We start from the raw sequence: 7,132 nt of genomic DNA on the forward strand, positions 1-7,132 counted from the left end.
TTTCGCGTCTTATTTAAACACCCTACCCGCTCTTGGGAAACTTGACGGGTCTTCTTCGCGCGCTCCCCAAGCGAGACAAAAGAGGGGACGGGGGTCTAATATCGTTTTTACGATATAAGTTCGAGGGTGTGTCACGAGATCGCGAAGGGTTAGGCTCGACGCTCGCGGCACCTTCGAATGAAACGGATTATAATTGACGCGGAGGCTATAAATCTCGAGAATTTTGGAGCTTTACGACGAAGTGGAAAATTGGCTGAGATGCTCTGCCTATTAAAAGTATGCAAACTTTACGTTTTATCGTCGGCTCGGACGGCTCGGGAATGCAAATTTTAGGTGAGTTGAGAACCTGCGTTCTTTGGTTTCTGGGGAAATTTATGAGAGCTTTAGAGAGGGTTAGTATGACTGTTTGAGATAGATGCTTTGGTAGGGAAGAATAGTTGAGGTCTACATTGTTGCTATGAACCTTAAGCTACATCCCCACAAATGTGATAGAAATCAGAAGATATGGTTGAAGACCAGAAAAAGGGACTAATTCTTACAATTTCAAGAGTGGTACGCGCAGTAAAAATATCTGAAACATGAATTTTATGCCGCACATTTTGCACGCGGAAACGAGGCTTACTTCTGGTCGAAGCCATTCGATCGATCAAGTCCTAAACATTTCACTAGCACCCCAGAAACCGTTTACATTTCTTTCAATGCTAAAATCAATCCCAACAATTTCCTCCCCCATCTTTAAGCCCATTCCACGATAAACGAAAAACCGGGAGCGATCGTTTCCTCGCTGGCACGAGCTTTTAAAGGAGGGTCGAAGTTACTTTATGCTCCGATTTAAGGAATACGCCGTGGTCATAAACCATAAAGATTCCGAGTCATAACTCGAACGGTATCGCATTTTATTTAATTGCCCACTTGCGCGTACTCGCGCGCGAGCCCCGCGAGCGGAGGGGATGGCCTCCACGCGCGTGCATAATATTATTTATTGCCGAAGAAGCTGTTAAACTTTAATGCCGCTCAGCCGAGTACCGTGAGCACTTGAAATTAAACGCGATAAAATGTTTGTTATCCAATCGAGTCGCGGCTTAATGTCCCCTTCTCTCCCTTTCCTCCCAAATCGACGAAGATTCGTGGGGTAGGGCCCACTATCTTCGCGGATAAGACGAGCGTTTTAACTGCCATGCCACCCGAGAGAGTTTCGGAACTCGCCTGAAGCGCGCGAAGACGCGCACGTTTGGCAGCTTGCTCTCAACATTGTCGATCAGTTAACGCCACTGCTCCGTCGCGCGATAAATCCGATGTCGCGCATAAATCCTCCTTAATTTACCGTCGTGTTACCTTTACACCAGCGTTTTACTGGCAGACGCACTCTCCGCGTTTACAGTTATTGCCAGACACTCGATGCGTCGCCTGACTTTCTTCACCGATCGAGTTTTACCCTTATCGAATAATTCGTTGAAGGCCGAGGTACTCTGAGGAAATTACTCTATAGGGAGATTAACTGCGGGGATTTTGTTAAACCTACCTGGTCAATGTATATATTTATAGACAGTACACAACTATATTCCAATTCAGGCACGATCTCTTACTAAGACATCTCCTTACTCTCTCAAAAATACTCTTCTCTTAATTTCTCCATTTCTCCCAAACTTCCCCAATCCAGTTCTCTCATTTTGACGATTTCCCCCTTCCTACAATCGTTTCCACGTCCATCAATTTCAATCGACTCTACTCGTCGAAGCTAAAAAGAGTAGGATATCACAGAGATCACCGAGTTTCCTGTGGAAACGGTTCCGTAGGATTGCAAGACCACGAGAGTGGAATAGTGTCTCGTTCTTGATACCGTCTGGACCGTCTGAACGTCTATCCGCGGGCTCGACGCAATTCCGCGGGCGAAGTGTCGGTAGGATGGGCCCGTGTGACTCTCGATTACACGTTCCGTCATTACGCTGGGCGAGGCATTTTATCGTCCGGCCGAGTTACGGGGTTCCGCTCGTTAACCGGAAACTTCCAAGGGATCGTCTCGCTCGAATTTAAATTGAGAAAGTATTTTACGACCGCGCGAGAGTTTCACGGTAGCGTTGTCACATCTTGATGAACTTCCGGTAACGATCGTAGGAAAATGTCGTCGTAGTCTGCTGCCACCCCCGAACCGAGCAGTTTCGTCACCGACGTCGTTTCCCTCCCCTGGGGAATCTGGTTCACGAGACCGACCCGGGATTAACGAACGTCGATCACTTACTCGGCTCATTTGACCACGATTCCGCTCAAGAGATTATCATAATCGATTATTCGTTCTAATGCGCCTTTGGAAGATGTGACGAGCGAGAGTAACACCTGTGGATTTCGGGTTTGCCGGATTTCGGGATTTCCGGGGCGATTATTGTGGGGTAAGCTGGGTTAACTTTGAAGATACTGTTTGCAAGGTGACTGATTTAATGAAATCTGAATTATTTAACTAAATGCTACTGGAGTACGAGTCTGAGTATTCTGTAATAAATAGAAAATGGTCTGTCACTGAGAATGCTATGTTGGAGTTTGAATGGAGTAGCTGTTTAGTTGAAGGGGATGGCCAGAGTTCTCGGTGATATTATTTATATAAGAATTTGTGTGTTATAACAGAAAACTAGATTCTCAGCAATTCTTTTATTTCGTTTTCGTGATTTCACGAGGTGTCGAGTTAAGAGCGAATTCAAGTTCGCTGATGTTGAATAGCGTAATGAGTTGATGATTTGACGCAAGGTACGAGCCCCTCGAGCGCCCGGAAATTTCTACCTGCCTTCCTGTACGGCCCACGAATACCTATAATGACAGCGTTGCGTTGCGCCAAGGGCAGTCAAGAGTACCCTTTTCACTGTGCCTCTAACTCCTCGGTAATAGAGGTTTAATATTCCTTTTCTAACTGTAATATTAAAAGCATCAACAGCGACTGATTTAAAAAGGTACTTCCTGCAGTCAAAATTGTCGAACAGTAGCACTCCCGTCCAGGTGCTCCAAACACCTATCATCAATTATTTCGGTCATTGGCAGACATGTTACTCGTTTAAAGAGCAATTTAATAATTGAATGGACAGAATACATCAGTGATAAAGAACTCATTAAGAGGAAACACCAACGTCCCTCATCCAATCTGCGATGGATTAATAATACAGCGAGTATCAAAGATGCATCCTGCCATTTCAATTTGAATGGCGTATAAAAATGTTTATCGGTGGACGGGACGCGGCTGTAATAAACAACGCGTGAAGCGGCATAAACGAGCTCCATTAAAGTCCACCTCCGCGTTTCAGGAAGGGAAGAATGAGTAGAGGAAAATCGCGGGCCGGCGATGCGCGCGGAAGTACATTGTGTTTGCCTTTAAAAACAAACTCCCTGACTTCCTTACGGATATTTATCCTGGCCCCGCTCTACCTTCTATTGTATTTCTACGTCTAGAGGACCATTATATCGCATTTAGTAACGAACGAGCGTAGGTACTCTACTAATATGCGAGGTCGGCTAACAGCTTTGTTCAAATATGCTCATTGCGCAACGTTCCTGCAGTTCTTGCGACTAAACGAAACACTTCCGTATAAAATTATTTTTAAAGCATAGAAATTCTTGAAAATATAATAATTACAGTGATCAAATAACCCTAGAAAGAGGATAGAAAAGAGAAAATAACCGTACTCTATTCCAAAGTAATGTGACCCATTTTCAATGGTCGCAAAAATCTGTTGACGAGGAATCTCTATGAAATAGTGAAACTGCTCTTCGCAGTCGTCGCGAAATGGGATAAAAACCTAACAGTGTCCATTCACCGAGCAGGGATTACCATAAACTCAGCCGACTGTTTCACGAAGAGGTTAGAATAACGGGGATGATAGCGTCGAAACGAGGGAGCCGTGAAAACTCGTTTTTCGTTACTGATTTAAGAGAGGCGTATCGGTCGCGACGGCATTGACGGAAATATTGGATGGACGCTGTTTGATTAATGTCGATGCTGCGAAGCGGTCCCGGTAATAATGCGTTCGCGTGCGCGAGGAAGCGACGAGTGGCGGCGGAACGTGTAATTTGCGTAATTTTACTATTCGCGTTGGCGTTCCCCGAGATCATGATCGATGACGAACGGGCATGCTAGATTCTGGGATTGGAAACGTTTGTCACATGAATGGGTAATTCTTGCCCAGTTCTGCCTCTGCAGATGCTATCTATGCATGAGCCTCTATCAATTTTCATTTTCCTATTTCAGAAGCGCGGGAGCATTTGTCTGAGCGGATGTCCAAAGCGAGCCCCGACGATATTAATAATATTTTACAGTTAATCTGCGGGCTTTCTTATCGGGTGAAATGTATTGACGATAAAACCGCTGACGCGTCATCGGGGCCTGAATTATTGAGCGATCGCGCACTGGTAATTTGTACAATTTTAATCAATCCTTAATGGCGGGCCGAGCGCGTCGTAATCTGTCATCGGAAGTGCATTAGTTACAATGTTTCAACATAGGCAAGGTAACCCTTAATTCAGGAGGTAATTGGAGGCTTGATGCATTTTTGATTCGCGAACCGCACGACAGGTAGCCACCGATGCACCGATTCGAGATAAGCCGCCGTGTAAAACTCTTTGAGACGATTCGTGTGTGCAGTACACATACGCACACGGGTATGTTTCGTGGAAGAACGCGATAACACTCGTGTACGCCTCTCGTGGATTATCGAATTACATGCATAATAAATGAATTTATCGCGATTATGCCTTGGCCGCGACGGATCTACGCGTTATATAATTACTGATTAAGCGACGTACACGAAGATTTCGAGAGCAACGATCAGTCGTCGCGTCATGTCGATCGCTGACGCGTAAGGCGCGACATCGTGTTCGTCGGCGCATTGGCTTTCATTAAAAACAACCGAACACAGAAAATGCATTACAATATTGCGGTTCTTCGATGAGTATCAGATGTTCGTATGAGGCAGTACGAGAATGATTCGTCGATATAGTTGTCAAGTTTCTGTTGAGCGATTATGAATGACTATTTTTTATTAATATTAATATTAAAAAGTATTTTTGGGAGCAGAATAATTTATTGTAAATGTGAGCGATTATTTTACGAAAAATTAGTAAGAAAAAAAAGGTAGGTCCCACCGAGATTTGAACTCGGATCGCTGGATTCAAAGTCCAGAGTGCTAACCATTACACCATGGGACCTTCGTGATAGATTCAAGTTTGTTAGGTTTCATTTTTGGAAAATCGGTTCTAGCTAATCAATATTGAGTGTCTGTCCTTGTATATAATTATAAATATAAATATGTTAATATATAATGAATGATACAAAATAATATAAATGTTTACTTGCATTAATGAGTACGTACGATGACCTATCTCTAAAACTAAAGAAAAAAAGTATTATTTTTATTATGGTTAGGGATTATATTTATCCACGGTATTGTATATTATTAACTTTGTTGTTTACTGCTGATATTAACTGTTTTCATACTGAATTATTACCGCAGAAACAGTTTGTTCCTTCGGCATAATTATGATAACATTTACTTTCCATCAACTCTGAAAATTGTTTACGCGCAGTAAAGCAGAACTAATTAATCAATTATATTTAACTTTCGTTACCCCCATTAAGTAAAATGTACACACCAGATTTCATACCACAAATAACACTTAATTTTCGACAACGAATAATAATTGTTCGATTTCCTAACAGTAATGCTTCACTGATTATATTAAAATAAACATTAACTTACCACTTCATAATAACTATTAATTTACGATGACCATTAATTCAATCGCCAGTCACACCCACACACTTATCGTCACCACTTCACCATTAAAATATCAAATCCGATTGCGAGCCACGGACACATCACTATCTCCCCGGACCAAGGAAGAAAACAGAGAATATAATGGTAATTTGCGAACCCCTTCCCATATCCTCGTCACTCCGACCCACCCCACCAGCCCAGCAGAGTGAAAGGAAGAAAGCCTCTTGAGCCATTTCGCGAGTGTCGTCCCGAATCGGAAGAGGGCGAACAATATATAAATTCACAACACCCTATTGTCAAGGGGGTGGGGTGAAAAGCGAACATAGATTTCGAAAGCATCGACAAGCTGGAGAGAAAGCGCGAGGCAGGGGGATGGAAAAGGGGGTGCATGCTCGCAAACTCTCCCCCTTTCGCCGCGGCGGCGTGTCAACCCCTAATTGAACGGAAGCTGGCAATAAATATTATGTTTCTTTCGTGGGGGCCGGTTTTATAATGGCTTGTAGCCGTCTTCGTACCTAGCGGCGGCGACGGAAGCGGATGTGCAATCAGTGTGACATGTGCTCGTGGCGGGCCTTCACGAATTTATTTTCCTCGCGTCGCTTCACGCTCGAATCGTTCCGCGGCGCTGCGCCCGAACAAGCGATTAAACACGAACTACCGCTCCGAGATATTAGCAGCCACTGACTACCTCGTGGGGATGAAATTAGGTGACGTCAGTCGGACCCAAACAGGTGGGAACACTTTTTTCATGGGTTCCTTTGGGAACCGAGGATTGGGACTATTTTGTATCTAGATCTTGGGAGTAATGTAGGTCTCCAGATGTTTCAGATAAGAATATTTAAAGTAATTGATAAGTGGGATACTTCGTTTTTCAAATGAACTCTTTTGGATACATGAAATATGTTAGACTGAACGATATGAAGCAAGAAAATTGAAGAAAATTATTTGGGTACATACGCATGTGAGAAGTCTTCAACTAGAACTTGCAGTAGGATCTTGATTAATCGATTTTACAGTAGACTGATTCTGAAGCACTTCTCTCCTGACCACTTTAATTACTTTCACTACACTTTCACTTGAAGTATTATCACTACACCGAGTAATCGTATCTAACCTTATCTGATGATAGGTGTTAGAGCACTAATACGTGAACCGTACTCTTGATTTATTAACGATAATGGACAACGATACAAGCGCGTAACATTTCGAGTCAACAGACCGGTTCATACTGAATGTCTGCGCTGCAAGATTTCCTTTTACTATACAGCAAAAAAGACGGAATAAGATATAGCAAAAAGAGAAAGTGAAAGACAGAGAAAGGTGCAGAAAGTATCAGAAAAAAAGGTGTCTAGACCTTCAAGGGTCTGGTCACCAAATGT

General features: G+C 43.3%; 1 non-coding gene across 1 annotated transcript; it reads right to left on the minus strand.

Annotated features, from left to right (window-relative positions):
* Positions 1-5,112: 5,112 nt before the first annotated feature.
* Trnaq-uug (transfer RNA glutamine (anticodon UUG)) lies at positions 5,113-5,184 on the minus strand. The gene has a single exon. It is a non-coding gene; the product is annotated as a tRNA-Gln (tRNA).
* Between the last annotated feature and the right edge of the window lie 1,948 nt (positions 5,185-7,132).

This window comes from Calliopsis andreniformis, chromosome 6 (assembly GCF_051401765.1).
Source record: "Calliopsis andreniformis isolate RMS-2024a chromosome 6, iyCalAndr_principal, whole genome shotgun sequence".
Classification (NCBI taxonomy): Eukaryota; Metazoa; Arthropoda; class Insecta; order Hymenoptera; family Andrenidae; genus Calliopsis; species Calliopsis andreniformis.